The 24,868-nt window shown below is 48.6% G+C and overlaps 1 protein-coding gene across 1 annotated transcript in view; it reads right to left on the bottom strand.

The window, feature by feature from the left end:
• CD82 (CD82 molecule) overlaps positions 1-23,633 on the bottom strand; it is a 54,814-nt gene extending 31,181 nt beyond the window's left edge. Inside the window, exon 1 of the mRNA XM_038765078.1 lies at positions 23,542-23,633. The gene's annotated coding sequence lies outside the window, so the exon portion shown is untranslated. The remainder of the gene's footprint in view (positions 1-23,541) is intronic.
• Between the last annotated feature and the right edge of the window lie 1,235 nt (positions 23,634-24,868).

Raw genomic sequence — 24,868 nt, 5'->3', positions numbered from 1 at the left:
TATGTGCCAAGCACTGTTCTAAGCACAAGGAGGGGGGGATACAAGGTAATCAGGTTGCCCCACATGTGGCTTTCAGTCTTTATCCCCATTTTAAAGATGAGGTAACTGAGGCATAGAGAAGTTAAGTGACTTGCCCAAAGCCACACAGCTGACAAGTGGCAGAGCCAGGATTAGAACTCACATCCTCTGACTCTCAAGCCAGTGCTCTTTCCACTGAGCCACACTGCCAATTGTTTACTCTATGACCTTGGGGAAGTCACTTAACTTATCTGAGTCTCAGTTTCCTCATCAGGTATGATGGTGATTCAACACCTGGTCTCCCTCACCCTAGACTGTGAGCCCCATGCAGGAAAAGGACTGTGTCTGATCTGATCATCCGTTACCTACTCCAGCACTTAGACATAGTAAGCACTTAATGAATACATAATTATTGTCATTCCAACCCTACCTTTCCCTATAGGAGCCACGTCCTTAGCCAGGGCTTCCCCCACAGTGTTTTCCCTGGTTTTCCTGATTAGGCAGTAAGGTAGGCAGAGATGATAATGGCGCTGGGCAAGAGATGAAAGGCCAGCTCTCAGCTGAGTTTCATGTATTTTCATTCATTCATTCAATCACATTTATTGAGCACTTACTGTGTGCAGAGCACTGTAATAATAATAATGATAGCATTTATTAAGTGCTTACTATGTGCAAAGCACTGTTCTAAGCACTGGGAAAGTTACAAGGTGATCAGGTTGTCCCACGGAGGGCTCACAGTCTTAATCCTCATTTTACAGATGAGGTAACTGAGGCAAAGAAAAGTGAAGTGACTTGCCCAAAGTCACACAGCTGGCAATTGGCGGAGCTGGGATTTGAACCTATGACCTCTGACTCCAAAGCTCATGGTCTTTCCACTGAGCCAAGCTGCTTCTCTTCTGTACTAAGTGCTTGGGAAGTACAAGTTGGAAACTTATAGAGACAGTTCCTACCCAACAACGGGCTCACAGTATATTTCACACAAACACACACACACACACACACACACACACACACACAAAACCCCTGCCACGAGGAGTCCTCTGACAGCTGTCACTCCATCAACATAGCAGCACTCAGGTTGGAATTTTAGTTTTTTTGGAATCACATTTGTTAAGCACTTACTGTGTGCCAGGCACTGAGCCCATTGTTGGGTAGGGACTGTCTCTATATGTTGCCAACTTGTACTTCCCAAGCGCTTAGTTCAGTGCTCTGCACACAGTAAGTGCTCAATAAATATGATTGAATGAATGGATACAGGATAATCATGTTAGACACAGTCCAAGTCCCACATCGGGCTCATAGTCTTGATCCCCAGTGACACTGACCAAATTCAAAATGGAGACAGAAGGGAAAAAAAAAACACAGAACATCCCAAGCATCTGTTGGACCTGTGATAAACTGCCCAAATGCAAACAGATCCCCATGATGAGGACAGGGCAGCATCAGCAGGTAGGAAGACCAGCATGGCTCTCGGGGAGCATCCCCAAACCTCACTGAGAAGCCAGAAATAGTAGCACTCACCAATTCTGGCGGTTTCCAAAAAAATGAAATTTCAAGCCAGATTTTCCAGTTTCACTTCCTGCCTAAAAACATCAGGGCCAGCTGTGTCCTCAGGTCATGTCAGCCCACCTAACAGGCTTGTCTACCACATAACGAGTGGGCCAAGATTGCAGATTCCCCCCCCGGCAGCCTGCTCTGCCACCTTCCACTTGGCTGCCAGGTATCTACTGAACAGAATCCCTTCTTTGCCAGGCAGCCTCATCGCAGCCTGTCTTGAGAAGCACTGTGGCCTCATAGAAAGAGCCCAGGCTCAGAAGTCAAAAGACCTGGGTTCTAATCCTACCTCCACCACTTGCCTGCTGCGCAACCTTCGGCAAATCACTTAATTTCTCAGAATCTCAGTTTCCTCATCTGTAAAATTAGGGTATTTGTTAAATGCTTACTATGTGCCAAGCACTGTTCTAAACACCGGAGTAGGTACAAAGTAATCAGGTTGGACAAGGTCCTTGTCCCACATGGGACTCATAGTCTAGGTAGTAGGGAGTAAGATTTAATCCTAAAACGAGGATTAAATACCTGTTCTTCCTCCTGGTTAGACGGTGAGCCCTATGTGGGACAGGAACTGTGTCTGATTCACTCATTCATTCATTTAATCGTATTTGAATGTGTGCAGAGCACTGTACTAAGCACTTGGAAAGTACAATTCAGCAACAAATAAGAGGCAATCCCTACGCAACAATGGGCTCGCAGTCTAGAAGGAGGAGACAGACATCAAAACAAGTAAACAGGCAATCTGATTACACTGTGAGCAGTACAGTTTTGGCATAATCAATGGTATTTACTCAGTACTTACTGTGTGCAGAGTGCTCTACTAAGTGTTTGGGAGAGTTTAATACAGCAGAATTGGTAGGCACCTTCCCTGCCCACCAGGAGCTCTACAATCTAGAGAAGGAACTAAGTGCTTACCCGTTACCGTTAAGAATAATAATTTATTATTATTTTGGAGGCAGACCTGGTACAGTCAAGTTGTGGGCCAATGTCAAACAGAGTAACCCATAGTGAGCACCCCAGTCCACAGACCATATTCAGCTGAACAGGGAAACCTCAGAAGATTTAGTCCAGAAACAGCAGTGGGGCCTGACTTGTCACTCAAAGCCCCACTGTCACACCATTTTATCCTCTCCTTGACTTAATAATTAACACTAATTATGGTACTTGCTAAGTGCTTATCATGTGTGAAGTACTGTTTCTAAAGTGCTGGGTTAAATACAAGTTAATCAGGTTGGAGGCAGTCCCTGTCCCACACAGGCCGTAGGAATCTAAATAGGAGGGAACAGGGATTAATCACCACTTTAATAATAATAATAATTATGGTATTTGTTATGCACTTACTATGTGCTAGGCACTGTACTAAGCGCTGGGGTGGATACAAGCAAATTAGGTTGGACACAGTCCCGGTTCCACATGGGGCTCACAGTCTCGATCCCCATTTTACAGATGAGGTAACTGAGGCCCAGAGAAGTGAAGTGACTTGCCCAAGGTCACACAGCAGATATGTGGCAGAACCGGGATGAACTTCCCAGGCCTATGTTCTATCCACTATGCCATGCCGCTTCTCTTTCCAGACGAGATATCCGAGGCAGAGAAGTTAAGTGTCTTGTCCAAGGTCACACAGCAGACATGTGGCAGAGCCAGGATTAGAACCCAAGTCCTCTGACTCCCAGGTCTGTGCTCTTTCCACTAGGCCACAGTGCTTCTCCAGGAAACACTATGCCCCATTCTACTTTCTGTACCAGTGGGACAAGACTGCATGGCCTGATACATGCTAGGAAGTTGGAATCCAAGTGAATGCTTTTTCACTGTGCTTCATTCACAGGGGCTGCTCCAGAAAGAGAAAAGGAAACTACTCGAGTCTCCAAACCCAAAACAAACACATCCCTAGCAACAATGACTCCTTCTTCCAAGGAGCAACTACTGCATCAAATAGCTAATTTAATTCATCCAAAATAAAATCCTCCAGAGGGGAGAGGGACAACTACTTTATCTACAGGCAGTGGGGCCCGGGGAGGTTGTTGACATACTCAAGATGAAGCAGCAAGTCAAAACCAGGATTTGAAACCAGGTGTCCTGCGTCCTCATCAGGACTGTTTTCAAGATTTAAGTCTTCAGAATTGAACAGTGTGGTCCCCTTGCAAGTCACCTTGAATGTCTGCCCTGAACCTAGTTCTTGGTGGGAGCAGAAGGGAGGACTCCTACTTCAATTGTGGAGGCTCATGAACCAGTGATTCTGGGAGTGAGAAACAAAAAGTTTAAGAAGACTTGCTGAAGAAGAGCATCATCTTTCAGGTTAACTGCATTATCAGTCAATAACACATACTGAGCACTTACTGCGCACTTACTGCGCACAGAGCACTGTACTAACACTTGGAAGAGATCAATACAAAAGAATTCCCTGCCCTCAAGGAGTTTACAGTCTAGCAAGAGAGTGGAGAAAGAGGAGACCAGAAATAGAGTGTCTTAGAATGGTGGGGCAGACTACCTTTTCCAGGCACTATGACCTGGAGCCTAAGTGCACTCCCACAAGAATCTTTCAGTAAGACGGGAACCCGTCACCCCCTAAAATCCCTCCTGACAACCACACATGCTGTGTACCCCTTCTAGACCCTAAGCGCTTGTGTGCAAGGAGCATGTCTACCAACTCTGTTATGCTGTAGTCTCCCTAGCACTTAGTACAATGCTCTGCACCTGGTAAGTGTTCAATAAATGATTGACTGCTTGAGCACCCTAGATAGGTAGAAGGAAAAAGGAACATAACTCTCATAACATATGAGAGTTCACGACCAGGACGTGGCCATGAAGAATCAGTTATGAACCTCAGACCACACAACAGGATGCGTTGCCTTTCTCTGATCCAGGTGCCCTCCAGGAAAAGGTGCCTTGGACTAATTCTAAGAATTCTTGATGAGGATGATTATGGTATTTGGGGGTTTGTTTGCTTTTGGGTTTTTTTATGGTAGTTGTTGAATGTTTACTATGTGACAGGCACATGGTATATATATATGGGGTATATACATGATAATCAGGTTGGACACAGTTCCTGTCCTACATGGGGCTCACAGTCTAAGTTGGAGGGAGGAAGATCTAATTCCCATTTTACAGATGAGGTAACAGTCCCAGAGAAGTTAAGGTGATTTGCCTATGGTCACACAACAGCCAAATGTCAGAGTCCACATTAGAACCCAGGTCCTCTGACTCAGGCCCATGTTCTTTCCACTACGCCATGCTGGTTTCCCACTTGGTAAGTGCTTTCTATGTGCCAAGCACTGTACTAAGCCCTGGGGTAGATACAAGATAATCAGGCAGAACAGAGTTCCTGTCCTATTTGGGGCTCATAATCTAAATAAGAGACAATGGGACCTGGGCTTGAAGGCTCTCCATCACCTCACCCCCTCCTACCTCACCTCCCTTCTCTCCTTCTACTGCCCAGCCCGCACCCTCCGCTCCTCCACCACTAATCTCCTCACTGTACCTCGCTCTCACCTGTCCCGCCATCGACCCCCGGCCCACGTCATCCCCCGGGCCTGGAATGCCCTCCCTCTGCCCATCCGCCAAGCTAGCTCTCTTCCTCCCTTCAAGGCCCTGCTGAGAGCTCACCTCCTCCAGGAGGGCATTCCAGACTGAGCCCCTTCTTTCCTCTCCCCCTCGTCCCCCTCTCCATCCCCCCGTCTTACCTCCTTCCCTTCCCCACAGCACCTGTATATATGTATATATGGTTGTACATATTTATTACTCTATTTATTTATTTTATTTATTTTACTTGTACATTTCTATCCTACTTATTTTATTTTGTTGGTATGTTTTGGTTCTGTTCTCTGTCTCCCCTTTTAGACTGTGAGCCACTGTTGGGTAGGGACTGTCTCTATGTGATGCCAATTGTACTTCCCAAGCGCTTAGTACAGTGCTCTGCACAATAGTAAGCACTCAATTAAATACGATTGATTGATTGATTGATTGATTTAATTCCCCCTTAAGCACTCAATAAATACGATTGATTGATTGATTGATTGATTTAATTCCCCTTTTACAGATGAGGAAACTGAGGTGCAGCGAAGTGACTTACCCAAGGTTACACAGCAGGAAAGTGGCAGAGGTGGGATTAGAACCCAGATCCTCTGACTCCCAGCCCTGTGATCTTTCCACCAGGCTAAGCTGCTTCTCATGTGACATTGTTTGGATCAGCACTCCACAGCCCCTGGTTTCCCACTCCTACCCACCCCCTCACCAGCAGTAGACAGAGGTTCATTTGCTGGAGCAACTCCTGGGCTGAACAAAGTCCCTGAAACACCATCCCAAGGCAGAGGCCCCCCCAAGCCTACATCCTCTGAGGCCTGAGAGGCCATTGTGGAATTTGAGACCAAGTGTTGCCATGGAGGAGAGACTGACCTAAACCTGGGATCAGATCAGATACACTTGAAACCTGATCCAGGGCATAAAAATCATATGGCTCTCCCTCGATTCTCTTTTTTGATGGGCAGAAGGTGGCGGCTCTGGAAATGTACCTTCAGTGACGATAATGGAGTGGGAAGAAAACTTGAACTCTTTTATTAAAAACTAACAATCTTGCAAATAACCACTCACCTACTTGCCCAGGGTAAAAATGAGTCATACCGGGAAGGCATTAAATGCCAGTTTATTTTATCTTGAAGAGGGTGGGCTGATACAGGCTGTTTTGTATTTTCATGGCTGCAATACAGACAGAGCTCAGGGTCACTAACCTTACCCAAACCAGTTTGGTGGTTTGATGGAGCATTAGGCTGGGTGTCCACAGGCCTGGATTCTTGTCACTGAATGACTGGGTGAGCCTCGAGCCAACCATTCCCTCCCATTCTCTGCCTCAGTTTCCCTCAGAAGCTGTACGACAAAATGATCTCTAGACTGCAATGATCTCATCTATCTCCCCACCTTCAAAGCCTTACTGAAGGCACAACTCCTCCAAGAGGACTTCTCTAACTATGCCCTCATTTCCTCTTTTCCCACTCCCTTCTGCATTTCCCTGACTTGTTTCCTTTATTCACAATCCCCACCCCCAGCCCCTCAGCACTTATATACATATCCGTAATTTATTTACATTAATGTCTGTCCCTCACTCTAGACTGTGACCTCATTATGGTCACGGAATATGTCTATTATTGTGTTGTACTCACCTCCAAATGCTGCATACAGTAAGCGCTCAATAAATATGATTGATTTTTAAGATCCTTGTGGGCAGAGAACAGGTCTACCAACTCTGTTGTATTGTTCTCTCCTAAGTACTTAGCACAGTGTTCTGCATTCAGCAAGCACTCAATAAATACCATTGATTGATTGATTGATTCTGCCCATCTAGGAGTGGGCCAACCTTGGCAGGCTCTATAGGACTCATCCAGTTTTCCCCTAGTGAGAGAGACCTCAACTCCCACCTCCTCCACACCACTGGCTCAGAAGGGACCTGTTCAATCTTCATGCTGAATGAAGATGAGGGGGAAAGGCTTCATCCCAGCAGGCCCCCATTGAAAGTCTGCCCCTGGTTATCAGAGGTCAGGGCCTTTTGATGCCTTAGATGCCATTCTACTTCAGAACTGAGGCAGGATAAACTGTGTTACCTAATAAATGAGCCACTCAACCCTGTTCCCTGTGACTAACAATGGCCCCAAGGGACCCAAGTTGCAGTCAGACCCACAGGGGCAAGGTGGGGACACACTGCTGTCTTCCCTCCATCTTGTCCCTTGTGTGTGTATGGTGTGTGTGTATATGAGGGGCGCTGCATTGAGGGAGAGGTGAGGACTTGATGGGTTCTGCCATCCTGCCTTCCCCCAGGTCCTAGTGCCCAGGGGCAGGCCAGGTTTGTAACATGATTGGATGGAGTAAGATTCCTGGGTTTGGAGAGAGCTAGACTCATGCATCAGCCTGGAAGGGGCCTTTAGGGGGGTTGGGGGCCAGGCCCCGGGGTGGCCTGTTGGCCTCCCTTTCTGTATTTCTGGCTCAGTCGCAGCTTTCTTCCCCTCACCATCTCAACCACAGATTAAGAATAGCAGGCAGAAGCACCACGGAGCAAGCTATCTGTTGTCAACATGCACTCTCCTCCCTAGAGCACCAAGGTTGGGGCACGACCCCTGAGACCCTTGGGGATTCTCCCAGGAAAGCACTCTGGATGGTGGACAACCTCAAGAGGTCTATGCTTCCTGGCAGATGGGCTAGCTCTGGGGCTAACACTTTCTTACCTCCCCCAACCCCCGGGTTGGGGGAGGACACAGGGGCCAGGGTTGGATGGGGCAGTTCCAAGCCTAGAGACCCATCTACCAAGCTTGGGCTTGGGGAGGGACTAGCGTCCTCAAGCTAAGACTGACCAGACTTTCACAGTGCCCCTCGCAGAGGCCGCTCAAAGGAGGATGGCTAGACTAAGACAGACCTGAGCTAGAATTGACCCTGACCTGACACTGGCAGGCCTCTGGGGAAGAAGACAGAAGCCAAACAACACTGAGGTCCCTATGAAGGTGCCAGATGGGAGCCAGGGAAAAGGGGATCCAATAATCAGAGGCTCGCTGGACTTGACAGGCTCTCATCAACACCAGTTGCCGATGCTAGGTTGCAGCTGACAAAACGCATGCAATGGGAGGATGTCACAGGAAAGAACATGCTGCAGTCTCCCCGAGTCCACCTGAACCTAGGATGAGTCCCACACTCCTCCCGGACCCCTGTGAACATGGGTGCCATGTCCCAGCCGCAGGACTAGACAGCTGGAGTTGCTGAGGGAGAAAAACAATGGACATAAAGGTGCCCGTGCTGAATCCAGACTGGAGACGGGAACTATAAAAATTAATAGTGGTATTTGTTAATCTCTAGCTTTGTGCCAAGAATAGTCAGGATGCAAGATAATCAGATCAGCCACAGTCCTTGTCCCATGCAGGACTCGCACTCTAAGGGGGAGGGAGAGCTAGTATTGCAACCTATTTAACAGATGAGGAAACTAAAGTACAGAGAAGTGAAGTGACTTGCCCAAGATCACCCAACAGGCAAGTGGCAGAGCTGGGAATAGAACCCTGGGGTTCCCTGCCTGTTGGACCCCATGCTCCTTCCCCTAGGCCACACTGCTTCTCAACCAGACAAAAACTGGATGAACAGCCATCCTATACGAAAGGGAGGCTCTGAGCATTTAAAAAGCTGGGGGCTAATGATGTGGGGAAGAGATATAAAACCTGATCTCCCAACTCTGCCCCAGACACAAGTTTAATTGCAGGGGGGAGGGGGGTGGAGGGAGAGGGAAGAGAGTAGGCAAGGGGAAGTGGCTATGTGAGAAGGGAGAAGCAGAGAGGAAGTGTTTTTTGCTGAGGAGGAAGTGCCTTCAGAACTCAGCCTTCACTTTGACCTCAACTTAGGTTTTCCACCCACTTCCCCAGGAGCGGTTAGTGAGTGGTTAATGGCTTTGCATTCATTCACAGAAAGATAATATTCTCTTGATGAACTTCTAGGTCCCAGGAGTACCGCCCCTTGTCCACAGGCCATAGATCTAGTCACCAGGAGGAACAAACTCTTTCACCCTTTGATTCCCAAGCCAGAGGACTTAGCTGACTGGACTGGAAACAGCTCATTTCCCGAGGTGCTGCCTCCCTGCTCCGCAGCACAGCCAGGGAAACCACCCCTGTCAAACCTCAGACTTCAGCTGGACTGGAATTTCCCCGCAGTTTCCCCCTGGCCTCTCAGAATTTCCGAGGGGAAAGTTGGGAAAGGCAGAGCAGGATTTCTGGTTGAATGCCGGGCCCCTCTCGACCCAAGGATGTGGTTTGAAATCTTTTGAGAAATAAAGTCCCAGTGTCCACGGGGTAGTTTGAAAGACAAAAGTCCCCACTCCTGGGTCTCAGCTGGGGCTGGGAAGCACAGGGCTTTTGCACACCTCTACTGTCCACCTAAGGGCCAGACAAATCCTGTCTCCCACTAAGCTGCCAACAGGCAGCATAAGAGCAGGAGTTGAGCATGTTTGCTCCAGGTCTTTCTGGCACATGAACAGTTGGGACTTGAAGTTAGTGAGAGAGTAGAGTATAAGAGTTAGTAGACATGTTCCCTGCCCACAACGAGCTTACAGTCTGGAGGAGGCAAGGGGGGACCTCCAAGACAGGAAGGACACCTTTGATGCCTCCTTACTCTGGTTGGTAGAGAAGTGAAGGAAGTAGTGTCCCAGGTGCCCTGGCCACCCTTTATCCGAAAACTGGAGGTAAGTGTCAGGGCCACCAGAGTTTGCTCTCCCAAGTGCTCAGTACAGTGTTCTGCATACAACAGGTTCTCCATAAATACGACTGGCTAATTGATTGGAACAAGCTGGAAGGATAAAGAAGCACTGCGAGGGGCAGCTCTCAGGAAACCTGCCCCCTCCCTGAGTGTCTGGGGCTGCAGGAGGAGGGGCTCATTTTGGGAGTCTCTCCAAGGTTCCTCTCTTGCCACCCCATATCATGCCCAAGCTTAGTGATAGGATTATTTGACTGTCTCAACTGGCAGATGTCAGTAAGCGCTCAATAAATATGATTGATTGATTTACCACAGGCCTTGACACACAGTAAGCACTGGGAGATTATCCTGATCCTTCTAGCTCTCTGGGTGCGCCTTCTCATGCTCCACCAGTTCTTCCTCTGCCTTTCACTCAATATCCACTAATTCTATTGTACTCTCCCAAGCACTAAGTACAGTGCTCTGCACAGAGCAAACTCACTGTGGGCAGAGAATGTGTCTGTATATTGTTATTGTATACTCTCCCAAGTGCTTAGCACAGTGCTCTGCACACAGTAAGCACTCAATAAATAGAACTGGCTGACGGACTCAAGAAGTAGCATGACCTAGTGGATAGAGCAGAGTCCTGTGAGTCAGAAGGACCTGAGTTCTAAACCCAGATCTGCCACTTAATAATAATAATAATAATCACAATAATGGCATTTATTAAGCGCTTACTACTGCAAAGTACTGTTGTAAGTACTGGGGAGGTTACAAGGTGATCAGGTTGTCCCACGGGGGGCTCACAGTCTTAATCCTCATTTTACAGATGAGGGAACTGAGGCACAGAGAAGTGAAATGACTTGCCCAAAGTCACACAGCTGACTGTTGGTGGAACCGGGACTTGAACCCATGACCTCTGACTCCAAAGCCCAGGCTCTTTCCACTGAGCCACGCTGCTTCTCCACTTGTCCACTGTATGACGTTGGGAAGTACTTGTACTTTCCAAGCACTTAGTACAGTGCTCTGCACACAGTAAGTGCTCAATAAATACGATTGAATCAATAAATACGATTGAATGAAAGTCACTTCACTTTTTGATGCCTCAGCTACCTCATCTGTAAAACGGGGATAAAGACAGTGAGCCCTAGGTGGGACAGGGACTGTGTCTAACCTGCCTAGCTTGTACCTACCTCAATGCTTAGTACAGTACCTGGCACATACTTAGCAAATACCATAAAAAAAGGGCATTCACTAAATACTATGGCTAGACAGTTCTTGGAGGAATCCACATTTCTCCCCACTAGTTTCTGTGTACCAGAAGAATAACATGGGCCAGATCCCAGGTTGCTCTTAGCTCAGCTTTCTCTCAGGCTCAGGAAAGTCCCGAGTCAGCTCAGCCTTACAGGTCAGAGGCAACCCTAGTGCCTCCCCCAGTTGACACCATCGGACACATGAGTCACCAGCCAGGCACGGGGAGGAGCCTAGATCAGTCCAGCAGGGATATCAAGAGTGAGCCTGGCCTCAGAGGACTTTCAAATAATAATTATTATGGTATTTGCTAAGCTCTTCCTATGCGTTAAGTGCCAGAGTAGACACAAAATAAACAGGCCAAACACAATCCTTTCCCTATAAGGCTCACAGTCTAAGTTGGAGGGAGAGCAGGGACTGAGTCCCCATTTTACAGATGGGGAAACTGAGGCACAGAGAAGTGACTTGCCCAAGGTCACACAGCAAGACAGTGGCGGAGTCAGGATTAGAACCCAGTTCTTCTGATTCCCAGGCTGGTGCTCTGTCTAATAGGCCACACTTCTTCTCAGTCCAACTCACCAGAAAACAGCTGTCTGCTTCCGCCGTGAGCTCACATGTCTCTGGCTGGAAGGAGCATCAGAGAGGGCAACCCCATTCAGACCCAACGCCAAGCTATTCTGGCTGAATAGGCAAAAAGAGATCCTCCCCAAGCTAGAATGTGGGGAGTCTGTTATTCTGCTCTTGCTCTCCAGAGTTGTCCCAGGACACACATAGTTAGACAGTTACTTGTCTCCTTTTAAAAACTGAACTACTGAATCCAGTAGTCCTCCTCACTCCTGGGACCCAGGAGCAGGCATCGGAGAAGGATCCTGGGGAGAGGTAGGAGGAGGAGGGGGAAGAAAAGGAGGAGGGAATAGAGCTCATTTGATAACCACCAAGTCTGTACCAGCACTGGGGTAGTGTTCAATCGCTTTTAGAGGTCAAATTTACCTCACGCATTAGATTCAGCCTCCTCAGTCACTCCTCTTCCCAGCTGAAGAAATGTGATCAGAGAGGGCAAGAGGTTTACTCTAGGTCCCACAGCGATTTGGGGACAGATCCTTACCTGCTGCCTCACTGTGTGAACTGCACAAAAAAGTGAATCTATAATGGCTGTGATCATTATGGGAATGACCCTGAGTGTTTATTTTCTGAAACAAAAGGTGATTATATGAACTTGCCTCCCAATCCGGCACAGCCCTAAGGCTCTTGGCATCAAGGGTTGAGGGTATTGCCCTGAACTGACAGATTAATAACCTGGATGTCCCTCTCCCTCCTGAGCTCTCTCTCTCTTGGGCACAAAGATTCAATTTATCCTGTTTTATATACCCTAGGAATAAATTTTCAACCAGGGTGCCCTGCTCAGAATCCCAACAGCCCTTTGTTCACCCTCAAGCCCAATGTCCAGGTTCTGAACAAAGCTTCCCTTCCCTTTCCCCGCAAGTCAGGGAAGGGGGACAAAAAAATGACCCCTTTCACCTCACGCCATGGGGACTTGGATACCCCATTCCAAGTGACTGGCTGTCAGGAGGCAGAAAACACGGAGGTTGTAGAGAGGTGGGAACATTTTTGTGATCTGGAATAGTTTCTCAGGAAGGAGGTAAGGCCACAGTAGGGCAGCTTCAAACCCCTACCAGCAAGCCCCCAGCCCACATTCTCACTCTCCCTGGGCCCAATGGACTCCAATGGCCATAGCCATGGGCAGCAGACCAACTGAAGTCAGTGAGGAGCCTGCAGCAGCCATGGACAAGCTCCAGACGACTCTGGCAATGAATGTTCCCCTTCTGGTCCCAACACAGAAATGCCTCCCACCTACTGCTTCACTTTTCCCCAGCCACCCAGTCGAGGAGCTTTACTATGGAAGAGTTTCAATGCTGTCTGAAGCTTCATTTACCCACCCAGCTCCCGCACACAAGCCCTGCCTGCCATCAGAGGTTGGGTAATAATCATAATAATAATAATGATTGTGGTATTTGTTAAGTGCTTTATATGTGCCAGGCACTGTACTAAGTGCTGGGGTGAATACAAGCAAATTGGGTTGGACAGGACCCCTGTCCCACATGGGGCTCACAGTCTCAATCACCATTTTACAGATGAGGTAACTGAGGCACAGAGAAATGAAGTGACTTGCCCAAGGCCACACAGCAGACAAGTGAGGGAGTCAGGATTAGAACCCATGACTTTCTGACTCCCTCCCAGGCCTGTTCTCTATCCATTACGCCATGCTGCTTACCCACCATCCAATGGTGGAGACTGTTTATGTAGTGGTGACCGTTGGGGCTTTAGCCCATGCCCCAGGGCAGTCAGACCATCAGCTCTGGCTTGGAGAGCAGCAGGGAACTGGGTTTTGTTTCTGTTGTGTTCTCCCAAAACTTTGTCCAGACCTATGCCCTGAGCCGGTGCTCAGAACTTGCAACCGATGCCTGACTCCAGCCAGACTCCTGACTCCTCTCTGAATCACCTTCTTACAGCAGCTATTTAACTCGGTTTCCTTTCATCCCTCTATAAAGCAGACCAGCAGTCTCTTCCAAGCCTCACATTTCACAGGAGGGAAGGTGAGGAGGACGTTTACAGGCTCCTAAGCCCGTTGGGCATCAAAGCCTTAGTCTACCCTTCAAAGATGCCATCATCATAATAAGGGAGGTTCTTTTTTTCTTTTAAGGGTGGACTTCAAAAGTTTCAGAGTGTCCAAGAACAGAATGAGGTTGACTGTAAAGGAGGCGCCCTGCCTCACAAGGGCCTACAGGCTGGAACTCTTCGAAGACCTCAAGGACAAACTAGAGAAACCTCTTCAAGACCCCCACCATCCCTAACATCCATCCCACCACCTGTGCGGGGCAGTCATCGGGCCTGCTCTCCTATGGTGCCTTTGGGCTGCTTCCGAGGACTGCATACCTTTGCTTCATCCCATCCCTCCAGAGTACTGAACAGTGCTCAGCTCCTCACAGCTGCAATGAGGAAGTGGTTGCTAAGAGGACTGGAATATTTTTTTCCACTCAGATCATACATATAGATTCTAGTTGGAGTCCCCAACTCTCCTTCCATCATGGGAACAAGCTGTTTTTCTGATCTTCCGACTTTCTTGCTCCCTAAAGGTGGTGGAGGATACTGGGTGGGGGGGGGGGTATTAAACAATCAGAAGATGCTGTAATTACCTAATGATACAAGGGCCTGGAGGTAGAAGAGAGGGAGAATGTGAAAGGTCAGGTGATAATTGAAGGAAGAAGATTCACACACTCCTACTGTCCTCAAATGTGTGGCTAATTAACACTAAAGTGCAGTCTGTGGTATCTGAGCCCCAAATTGAAAGAAAGATGCAGCGAGCTTCAGAGACAGATACTCAGCTAAGACGTTTCTCTCTCCACTTGACTTCTGGCTCCCAGAGCTTCCACTCGAGGCCACGGGGAAAGTTGTTTCTGGGCCCTTGGGAGGCCAAGGGGCAGCACCCAAAGGAGATGGTTGGAGAGGAACATTCTTAAGGTTGTGACCTCCCTCCTGTTCCAGCGTCTCCTATAGTTACGTGCCAAACTGTTCAAGAGCCAGAATTCCCAGTTCTGACAGGAGCAGGGAGAATGGACAGACCTGAGCAGCCAGGGCACAGCCCAGAGAGTCAGCTTCTACTAGATACTAGGTAGCAAGAGGAGCCTCCACTGAGCACCAATAGCCATCCCTTTGTCTGCCTTGGAAATTGCAGGATTGGGCACTCGAAGAAGTCTGACGCTGCGCTGCATTCTAGAGGCACGGCAGGCTCTAGGAAGCCTTCCCCGCTATACCGTAAACTCACTGTTTATTGTTTATTGCAGGGAATGTTTATTGGTACATTGAACTCTCCCACAGTGGTCTGAACACAGTAAGTGCTCAATAAATACAACAGGCTGACTGACTCTTTGACTGCAAGAAGGGTGAGAACACTCCAGGGACTGACTTGTGGCTAAGCCAGCTGCCTGATGCCAGGCGTAAAATCAGAACCAAGCCCCCTGCAGGGAAATCCCCAATTGAAACCGGAATCCTCTTTTCCCCTTTCTCCTTCTGGGTGGTTGGCACTGGATGGGGGAAGGTTTGGGTATGAGCAGCCAACATCCAGCTGTGGGATGCACCAAAACATAAATACGATTGATTGATTGATTTTCTGCATCTGCCCCTTCCTCGCCACATAATCGACCACCATTCTGGTTCAAGCACTCATCATATTCCACTTTAGGTTACTGTATCAGCCTCCTCACAGACCTCCATGCCTCCAGCCAATTCCCACAAACTTCAGTCCACATTCCCCACTAATGCCTGGATCATCTTCCTGAAACAACACACTGTCCATGTCCCCTCTTTTCCTTCAATGGCTGGCCATCTCCCTCAGCATCAAACTGCTTACGGTTGACTTCAAGTCTCTCCATTTTTATATATCGACTCTTTCCTCCTGCCATTCACCAGCTTCAATTGTTCATGCTTCCCAAGCTACAACTGTTCCCTGTTCTTGATTCATGGCCTTCAACCCTTGCTTTTACTGCTCCTCCAACCTGGAATTCCTTCCTCCTCCAAACCCATGAGACCTCGGCTCTCTCCACCTTTCTAAGATTGCTAAAATCCCACCTTCTCTAAAACCTTCTCTTCTTAATTCCCAACATCCAATAGCCACCTCCAGCACTTGTGTATTTTTTTCTACCCATCCTCAGCACTTGTGTAATAAAAAATAATCGTGGTATTTTTCCAGTGCCTACCTTGTGCCAAGCACTGGGATAGATACAAGGTAATCAGGTTGGTCACCGTCCCTGTCCCACACAGGGCTCAAAGTCTAAATAGGTCAATATGTCATTTTACAGATGAGGAAACTGAGATGTGGAGAAGTTAAGAGACTTGTGTTGGAGAAGTTAAGAGACTTGTCCAAGATCACTCAGCAGGCAAGAGCCAGAGCTGGGAATATAATTTAGGTCCGCTGACTCCCTAGGTCTTTCTACTAGGCCATGCTATATACAATTCAATTTTACATTCAATTATTCTGATTACTCTGTTTTATGTCCTGTCTCCCCTGTTAGAGAGCAAGCTCCTTGTGGGTAGGGAATATGTCTCCTATTATATTATCCCAAGAGCTCTGTACAATGCAAATTGCCCTTGGTGGCTACTAAATGAATAGCTTTAGTATGTCTACTTCTGTTCACAGCGAGTGCAGCTTGGCATCCCTCTGGGGGTGGAGGGGAAGCAGTGAACTCTGGGCTGAGGGGAATGATGGGCAGGGGAGAAGGGAAGCAGGGCAGGGTTTAAAACAGTTCTCTGTGGTTTCCCCCAAATTCTCCCACAGGTCAATGGCTCTAAGAAGAAAAGCCCCAAGAATAAACTTAGAACAGAGAAAGGGGAAAACCCACAGAAACCCTTGACCTCAACCTGCTGCTCTCTCCAGTCCAACCCCAGCCTGTAACGATACAGAAGAGGAGGGAAATAACCCATTTCAGCTTCTGCTGGGAGGAAGGGCGCCCATTGCCCACCTTCTCTGTCAATCACTGTTACTTATTGAGCACTTAGTGTATGCAGAACACTGTATTAAGCGTTTGAATGGTGCCTCAAGTTGGCTTCTGGCCACTGCATCACCAGGGGAGCAGCCGGGGCAGTGAGGACCAGAGAAACACAGATATTTTGATTTGGGAGGATCAATGTCTCTGTGTGCTGAATCAATCTCACAACACTTTGGCAATCTGCTGTTTACCCTCTTACTTAGACTGTGAGCCCCATGTAGGACAGGGACCATATCCAACCTGATTAACTTGTGTTTACCTCACCGCTTAGGACAGTGCTTGGCATATAGTAGGCACTGAATAAATACAAGAATTATTATTACAGTGCTTCTCTCCTCTCTTGGGAGACAGCAGGGAAAGTGTCTACCAACTCTGTTCATTCATTCATTCAATTGTATTTATTGAGCGCTTACTGTGTGTGAAGCACTATACTAAGCACTTGGGACAGTACAATATAGGAATAAACAGGCACATTCCTTGCCCAAAGTGAGCTTATGGTCTAAAGGGAGAGACAGACATTAATGTAAATAAATAAATTACAGATGCGTACATAAATGCTGTGGAGCTGGGGGAGGGAGACAAATAAAGGGAGCAAGTCAGGGCGATTCAGAAGGAAGTGGGAGAAGAGGAAAGGAGAGCTTAGTCAGGGAAGGCCTCTTGGAGATGCTGTGCCTTCAATCAATCGTATTTGTTGAGCGCTTATTGTGTGCAGAGCACTGTACTAAGCACTTGGGAAGTACAAGTTGAATGAGTTCAAGTTCAATGAGGCTTTGAAGGGGGCTGGGGGAGTGTAATTGTCTGTCAGATATGAGGAGGAGGATGTTTCAGACCAGAGGCAGGATGTGGGCAAGAGGTCAGCTGCGAGATAGATAAGATCAAAGTACAGTGAGAAGGTTAACATGAGATGAGTAAAGTATGTGGACTGGGATGTAGTAGGAGAGTAACAAGGTGAGGTAGGAGGGGGCAAGGTGATTGATTGCTTAAAGCCAGCGGTGCAGAGTTTTTGTCTGAGGCAGAGGTGGATGGGCAACCACTGGAGGTTCTTGAGGAGTGGGGAAACAAGGCCTGAATTTTTTTTAGTAAAATGATCCTGGTAGTAGGATGAAGAATGGACTGGAGTGGGGAGAGACAGGAGGCAGAGAGGTCAGCAAGGAGACTGATACAGTAATCAAGGTGGGGTTAAAGAAGCAGCGTGGCTCAGTGGAAAGAGCGTGGACTTGGGAGTCAGAGGTCATGGGTTCGAATGCCGCCTCCCCCACATGTCTGCTGTGTGACCTTGGGCAAGTCACTTCACTTCTCTGTGCCTCAGTTCCCTCATCTGTAAAATGGGGATTAAGACTGTGAGCCCCACATGGGACAACCTCATCTCCTTGTGTTCCCCCCAGCGCTTAGAATAGTGCTTTGCACATAGTAAGCGCTTAACAAATACCAACATTATTATTATTATTACTGTGATTGGATTAATGTGGTTGCAGTTTGGATGGAGAGGAGATGGCAGACTTTAGCAGTGTTGCAAAGACTGAACTGACAGGATTTAGTGATAGATTAAATATGTGGGTTGAATGAGAGAGAGGAGTAAAAGATTACATCAAATTTACAGGTTTGTGAGTCTGAAAGGATGGTGGTGCCATCTACAGTGATGGAAAAGTCACAGGGAGGGTTTTTGGGTGGGAAGATAAGAAATTCCATTTTATACACATTGTTCTAGGTGATGAGAGGACATCCAAGTAGAGATGTTTTGAAGGCAGTAGAAAATGTGAAACTGAAGAGAGGGACAGAGATCAGGGCTGGAGATACATATTTGGGTATCACCCGCATAGATAGTAGTTGAAGCCATGGGAGTGAATGAGTCTTACAAGGGAGTGGGTGCACATAGAGAAGAGCAGGGGACACAGAACTGAACCTTGAGGGACACCCATAGTTACGGAGTGGGAGGCAAAGGAGAAGCCCATGAAAGAGACTGAGAATGAGTGGCCAGAGAGGTAGGAGGAGAACCAGGAGAGGACAGCAAATGTGAAGCCGAGGTTGGATAATGTTTCCATGAGAAAGGAGTGGTCAACAGTATCGAAGGCAGCTGAGAGGTCGAGAAGGACTAGGATGGAGTAGAGGCTGTTGTATTTGGCAAGAAGGAGATCACTGGTGACCTTTGAGAGGCAGTTTCTGTTTCATTATACTCTCCCAAAGCACTTAATACAGTGCTTTGTACACAATAAGTGTTCAGTAAATACCACTGTTTGATTGATCAGCCAGCCATTTCCCCAAGGCCCACAGAGTCAGAAACACTGGGGAGAGGTTCCCACTTCCTTTCCTGTTAGCCAGGCTAGGAGCAGGGCATGCAGATTTGAGGTGAACCCAGGGGGTCCAGACCAAATCCTTCAGGCCCCAAACAGGGCTAAACCTGGCATTCAGGCTAGTCAGAGCCCTTACTCCTTGAAAAGTAGAGTAATTGTGTAACAGTGGTATTTGTTAAGTACTTAATACATGCCAAGGACTGTACTAAGCACTAGGGTAAACAAAAGATAATGAGGGTGGACACATCCATAACCCAAATAATAATAATAATGCTATGTTTGAAGTGCCTACTATGTGCCAAGCACTGTTCTAAGAGCTGGGGTAGATGCAAGGTGATCAGGTTATCCCATGTGTACAGTCTCAATCCCCATTTTACAGTTGAAGTAACTGAGGCACAGAAAAGTTAAGTGACTTGACCAAGGTCACACAGCAGACAAATGCCAAAGGCGGGATTAGAACCAACGACTTCTGACTTCCAAGCCTGTGCTCTTGCCACTAGGCCATGCTGCTTATGCAGCTCACAGTCTTCATCCCCATTTTACAGATGGGGGAACTGAGGCACAAAGAAATGAATTGATTTGCCCAAGGTCACACAGCAGACAAATGGCAGAGTGGGATTAGGATCCATGTCCTTCTAATTCCCATGCTTCATCCACAAGGTCAGACTGCTCATCACATCTTTCTCTTTCTGTCTGTGGTCAGATCATGTTTAATACTTGAAGAGGAAAAACACAGGGAAGAGGAGCAATGTTCACTCATTGGTGGAGAAGCAGCATGGCTTAGTGGACACAGACTTGGCCTGGGAGTCAGAAGGTAGAGGGTTCTAATCCTGACTACCTACCACTTGTCTGCTGTGTGACCTTGGGCAAGTCACTTCACTGCCTCAGTTTCCTCATCTGTAAAATGGGGATTGAGACTGTGAGCCCCACGTGGGACAGGGACTGCTTCCAACCCAATTTACTTGTACCCACCCCATGCTTAGTACAGTGCCTGGAACACAGTAAGCGCTTAACAAATACTCTCATCATTATTAATATTTATAGTTCAGCCTCCACTTGGCTTCCCAGAACTGAGACCTACTGCATTGGGAGTGGGGTGGAAAAGACAGGGAACCCAGCTCTGAAGAGGGGAAACCAAATCAAGATGTTCTTCTGGAGATTAAACAAAATCCACCTCAATAGTACATCTCCCTGCTTTTGTTGACATGCAGTGGCTGGAGACCTTTTATTCCACCAAACACACACTTCCTCCTAATTGTAATTGTTTGATCCTGAGCAGACTGCACTAGTTAGATATCAAATCTGCAACTTGCTCTCTTTGGAATTTCTTCTGGGATGGTGGACACTAAGGAAACAATTGGGAAGGAGCAGGCCAGGGGTGTGCTCTTATTACCAAAATGCCCCAGTTAGTGCAAAAGAAATGCAACTTGGAACCTTATCTAGTATCAGGCTCCCCACCAAATTCCCTCCTTTCCCTCTGCTCTAAACTTAGCCCTGCCAGGCTAAGCTCAACCAGTCTGGAAAAGCTCTCCTCAATTCCCCTGCCATGTCCCAGCCTGCAGTGAATGCCCTCGAGTACCGGGCAGGCCAGCCACCCTGGCATATGCCTGCTGGGTTGGGTGAGCTGCTCCACAGGGCACAAATGTTCTGGCTGTCTGTTCCGACCTGACCAGAAACCACACAGGCACCTGATGCTCCTGCCAGAGATGGGACTTGCCACCCGGAGGAAGTCAGGGAGGGAAGAGCAGGAAACAACTCCAATTGCCCAATCGGCCCAGGCCCTTGAACATAGCCAGGTCACGTCGCTTACCTCTGCTCTACCTAAACCCATTGACAGCTCCCGTCCTTCGAGGCCGTTCTCACAAGGACTTTTTGGCTGGTTAGCCTAGGCAAAGTGCAGAGAAACTCGTATTCCGATGAAACTCCTAGGTCCAGTCCGCCCCCTTGGTGAAGCTGCCTCACAGCCAGGCCTGGAATGCCTGCTGGGAAATTGATGGTAGCAGCTGGATTCCGGCATATAGGGGTCAATGAAACTGAATCCCATCTGTCCATCCCCTCAGCCCCTCTTGTCCCCACAAACACTTACATATGTACACACACACATCCCTCTTAAGATGACACCTCTTTTCCAGGATGCCTGGGCCTCAATTACACACTACTTCGGCAGGGGGAGGGTCAGGGGAGGCCCAAACGGGTGTATTCTTCCTACACTCACCAAGTCAAAGAGCTGCCAGACAGAGAAAACATCAAGATAGCAGCAGCACCCGAAGGGCTGATTTCCCTCCAACGGCAAGTCAGGAGTCACGAAGCACGGACTTCCCCTGGCAGCCCCGACCCCTGAGTTATGCTGGGAACAGTCAGATGCTTTTGAAATTCTGCCCTGATGGGCCAACCAGAAACAGATGCTAGGGGAATAACCCAGGCCCCACCCTTCCAAAATCCATCCCCCTCTTCTCCAGAAGAGAAGTCCCAGGCAGAAATCTGGCATTGAACACACCACAAACGCACAGAAAATCGTCATGCCCTCGAAGCAGCAGTCCTTGCCCTGACTGGAGCCAGGAGTGCAGGACTCCCAGGGCACCCGGTCTCCAGTCCCCCCCTACCCTTCCAGGCGTGGCCCTGGTTTGACACCTGGTACGGATTTGAAAGGGGGTTTCCCAGCACCGTCCCCCTCCTCCCTGCAGAATGTTTCTTTCTTTTGACGCGAGGCTTTCACTTTCACTTGCTTTCCCCCGGCTGATTTCCTGAAACCCCTCTCTGGGCTTCCCACTGGTGCCTCCCAGGAAAAGTCCCCTGGGAGCGGCAAGAAGCTCCTTGGAGTTTCCAGGGAGAAACCCTGCGGGGAGCAGCTGCCAACCAAAATCTCGAGGGAAACAAGACGCTTCAAGCAGGTGTTCAGACTTCACCTGTTCCCCAGAGACGCGGGGCGGTAGTTACCCTCCCTCCGCAGAACAGCTCAGGGACTGATTCTAGTCCAAACCAAACAAAACAAAGGGAAAAAAAAAACTCCATTTCATCACCCGGACGAAACCAATCCCAGTTTATACAAGGGGAAAACCGAACGCCAGGGAGAGGAGCCTCAGGCTCGGGCCAGTAAGAATAATACTACTAATAATAAATAAAGTGCCTATTGTGTACAAAGCACTACACTAAGCGGTAGACCATAAAGTCGTTATGGGCAGGGACGATGTCCAGTAATTCTGTTGTACTGTACTCTCCCCCATGGGCTTAGTACAGTGGTGGGCACATAGCGCTCAGTAAATATCACGGATTGAAATAATAATAACAATAGTATTTGTTAAGCTCTTACTATGTGCTAGGCACTGTTCTGAGCGCTGGGGTAGATGCAAAATAATCGGGTTGGACACGGCCCCTGTCCCACGTAGGGCTCACAGTTTTAATCCCCATTCTACCGATGAGGGAACTGAGGCACAGAGAAGTGAAGTGACTTGCCCAAAGCCACACAGCAGACAAGTGGCGGAGCTGGGATTAGAACTCATGACCTTCTGATCCCAGGCCCGGGCTCTATCCACTGTCTAAACGCCGCCCGCACAGCCTAAACTTAAGCGGGAGGAGGGGGCTGGCGGCAAAAACATAAGGAAAGAGGAAATGAACTATAACAGAGACTGGAGCGGTGTGTGACTTAGGACTCTTCTCGGCTCTGAGCAACAGGCTCCAGAATTCCGATTTTCAGCCTAGGGTCTCCTACCACCTCCCCCCCGCCCCCCAACAACGTCCCATGATCCGCACGTGCCTCAGTTTCCCCGCAGCAGGTAACAACGGGCGATGGGTCAGCAAGTTTATTCTATTCTACTCTATAGAATACTATAGAATAGAATACTACTGTATTTATTTTATTTTGTTAATTTGTTTTGTTGTCTGTCTCCCCTTTCTAGACTGTGGGCCCGCTGTTGGGGAGGGACCGTCTCTAGATGTTGCCAACTTGTACTTCCCAAGCGCTTAGTAAGTCAATCAATCAATCGTATTTATTGAGCCTTTACTTATGTGCAGAGCACTGTACTAAGCGCTTGGGAAGTACAAATTGGCAACATATAGAGACGGTCCCTACCTACCAGGGGGCTCACAGTCTAGAAGGACTCTGCACACAGTCCAGCACTCGGCACACAGTGAGCGCTCAATAAATACACCTGAATGAAAATCTTCAGCCCGGATAATAATAATAATGACGGTATTTGTTAAGCGCTTACTCTGTGCAAAGCACTGTTCTAAGCGCCGGGGGGATACAAGGTGATCAAGTTGTCCCACCTGGGGCTCACAGTCTTCATCCCCGTTTTACAGATGAGGGAACTGAGGCACAGAGAAGCGAAGTGACTTGCCCAAAGTCACCCAGCTGACAAGTGGAGGAGCCGGGATTTGAACCCCTGACCTCTGACTCCAAAGCCCGGGCTGTTTCCACCGAGCCACGCTGCTTCTCAACGACCCCCAGCTGCGCCCCTCTCTCTGCACCCAAACCAGGCCAAAGGGGGAAAGAAAGGGGGGTGGGAGGGGACGTTAAAGGGTGGGGGGCGACTTGCTGGGGGGCTCACCCCCCACCCCCACTTTCCAGGAGCGGTGTCCCGGCTGATGGGGGGTCCCAGGAGCCAGTTCCCTGCCCCTCGGCCAAGACTCAAGTTTCCACCGCCCCCCACTTCAACCCAGAAGACCCCCACCCCGATCCCTGGGCTCTGGCCCGTCCTCACCTGGGGCTCGGCGTTGGAAAGGTTGGCTAGCACGGCTGCGACCCCGCTTGCCCCCTTCTCGCCTTCCCACCAGGACGGAGCCGAGTTCGAGTCGAGCGGAGCTGAGCTGAACTGAGCGACCGACGCGTGGGACAAGCTGCGGGCCTCCTGGCGCCCCCTGGTGGCCCATCTGGGGGGCGGCACCCTTAACCCCCTGCTGCCCGTCCCTTTAATAATCAGAATTACGGTATTTTTCATTCATTCATTCATTCATATTTTTGAGCGCTTACTGTGTGCAGAGCACTGTACTTAGTACAGTGCTCTGCACACAGTAAGCGCTCAATAAATACGATTGATGATGATGTACTGAGCGCTTGGGAAGTACATGTTGGCACCATATAGAGACAGCCCCCACCCAACAGCGGGCTCACAGTCTAGAAGGGGGAGACAGACGACAAAACAAACTTATGAACCAAATAAAATCAATAGAATAAATATGTACAAGTAAAATAGAGTAATAAATAGGTACCAACATATATACAGGTGCTGTGGGGAGGGGGAGGAGGTAAGGCGGGGGGGAGAGGGGGAGAGGAAGGAGGGGGCTCAGTTCATTCGTTCATTCATTCAATTGTATTTATTGAGCGCTTACTGTGTGCAGAGCATTGTACTAAGCACTTGGTAGGAGGGAGATGGGGCTATCACTCATTCATAATAATAATCATGATGGCATTTGTGAACTGCTTACTATGTGCAAATCAATCAGTCAATCAGTTGTATTTATTGAGCGCTTATTGTGTGCAGAGCACCGTACTAAGCGCTTGGGAAGTACAAGTTGGCAACATCTAGAGACGGTCCCTACCCAACAGTGGGCTCGCAGTCTGGAAGGGGGAGACAGAGAACAAAACCAAACATATTAACAAAATAAAATAAATAGAACAGATATGTACAAGTAAAGCACTGCACTGTTCCTGGAAAGTAGGGGTGGGGGGTGAGCCCCCCAGCAAAGCACTGTTCTAAGCGCTGGGGGACTACAGGGTGATCAGGTTGTCCCACGGGGGGCTCACAATCTTAACCCCCATTTTACAGGTGAGGTCACTGGGGCTCAGAGAAGTTAAGTGAGTTGCCCAAGGTCACACAGCAGACATGTGGCAGAGCCGGGATTCGAACCCATGACCTCTGACTCCCAAGCCCGGGCTCTCGCCACTGAGCCATGCTGCTTCTCTATTGATTGAGCGCTTACTGTGTGCACAGCACTTAAGCACTCACTAGGTGCCCGTCGCTGTACTAACCTCTTCCAGGTGGCCTTCCCAGACTGAGCCCCCTCCTCCCTCTCCCCCTCCTCCCCATC

The sequence above is a fragment of the Tachyglossus aculeatus genome, chromosome 22 (assembly GCF_015852505.1).
Source record: "Tachyglossus aculeatus isolate mTacAcu1 chromosome 22, mTacAcu1.pri, whole genome shotgun sequence".
In the NCBI taxonomy this organism is placed as follows: domain Eukaryota; kingdom Metazoa; phylum Chordata; class Mammalia; order Monotremata; family Tachyglossidae; genus Tachyglossus; species Tachyglossus aculeatus.
This window is presented reverse-complemented; position numbering and strand designations above follow the sequence as displayed.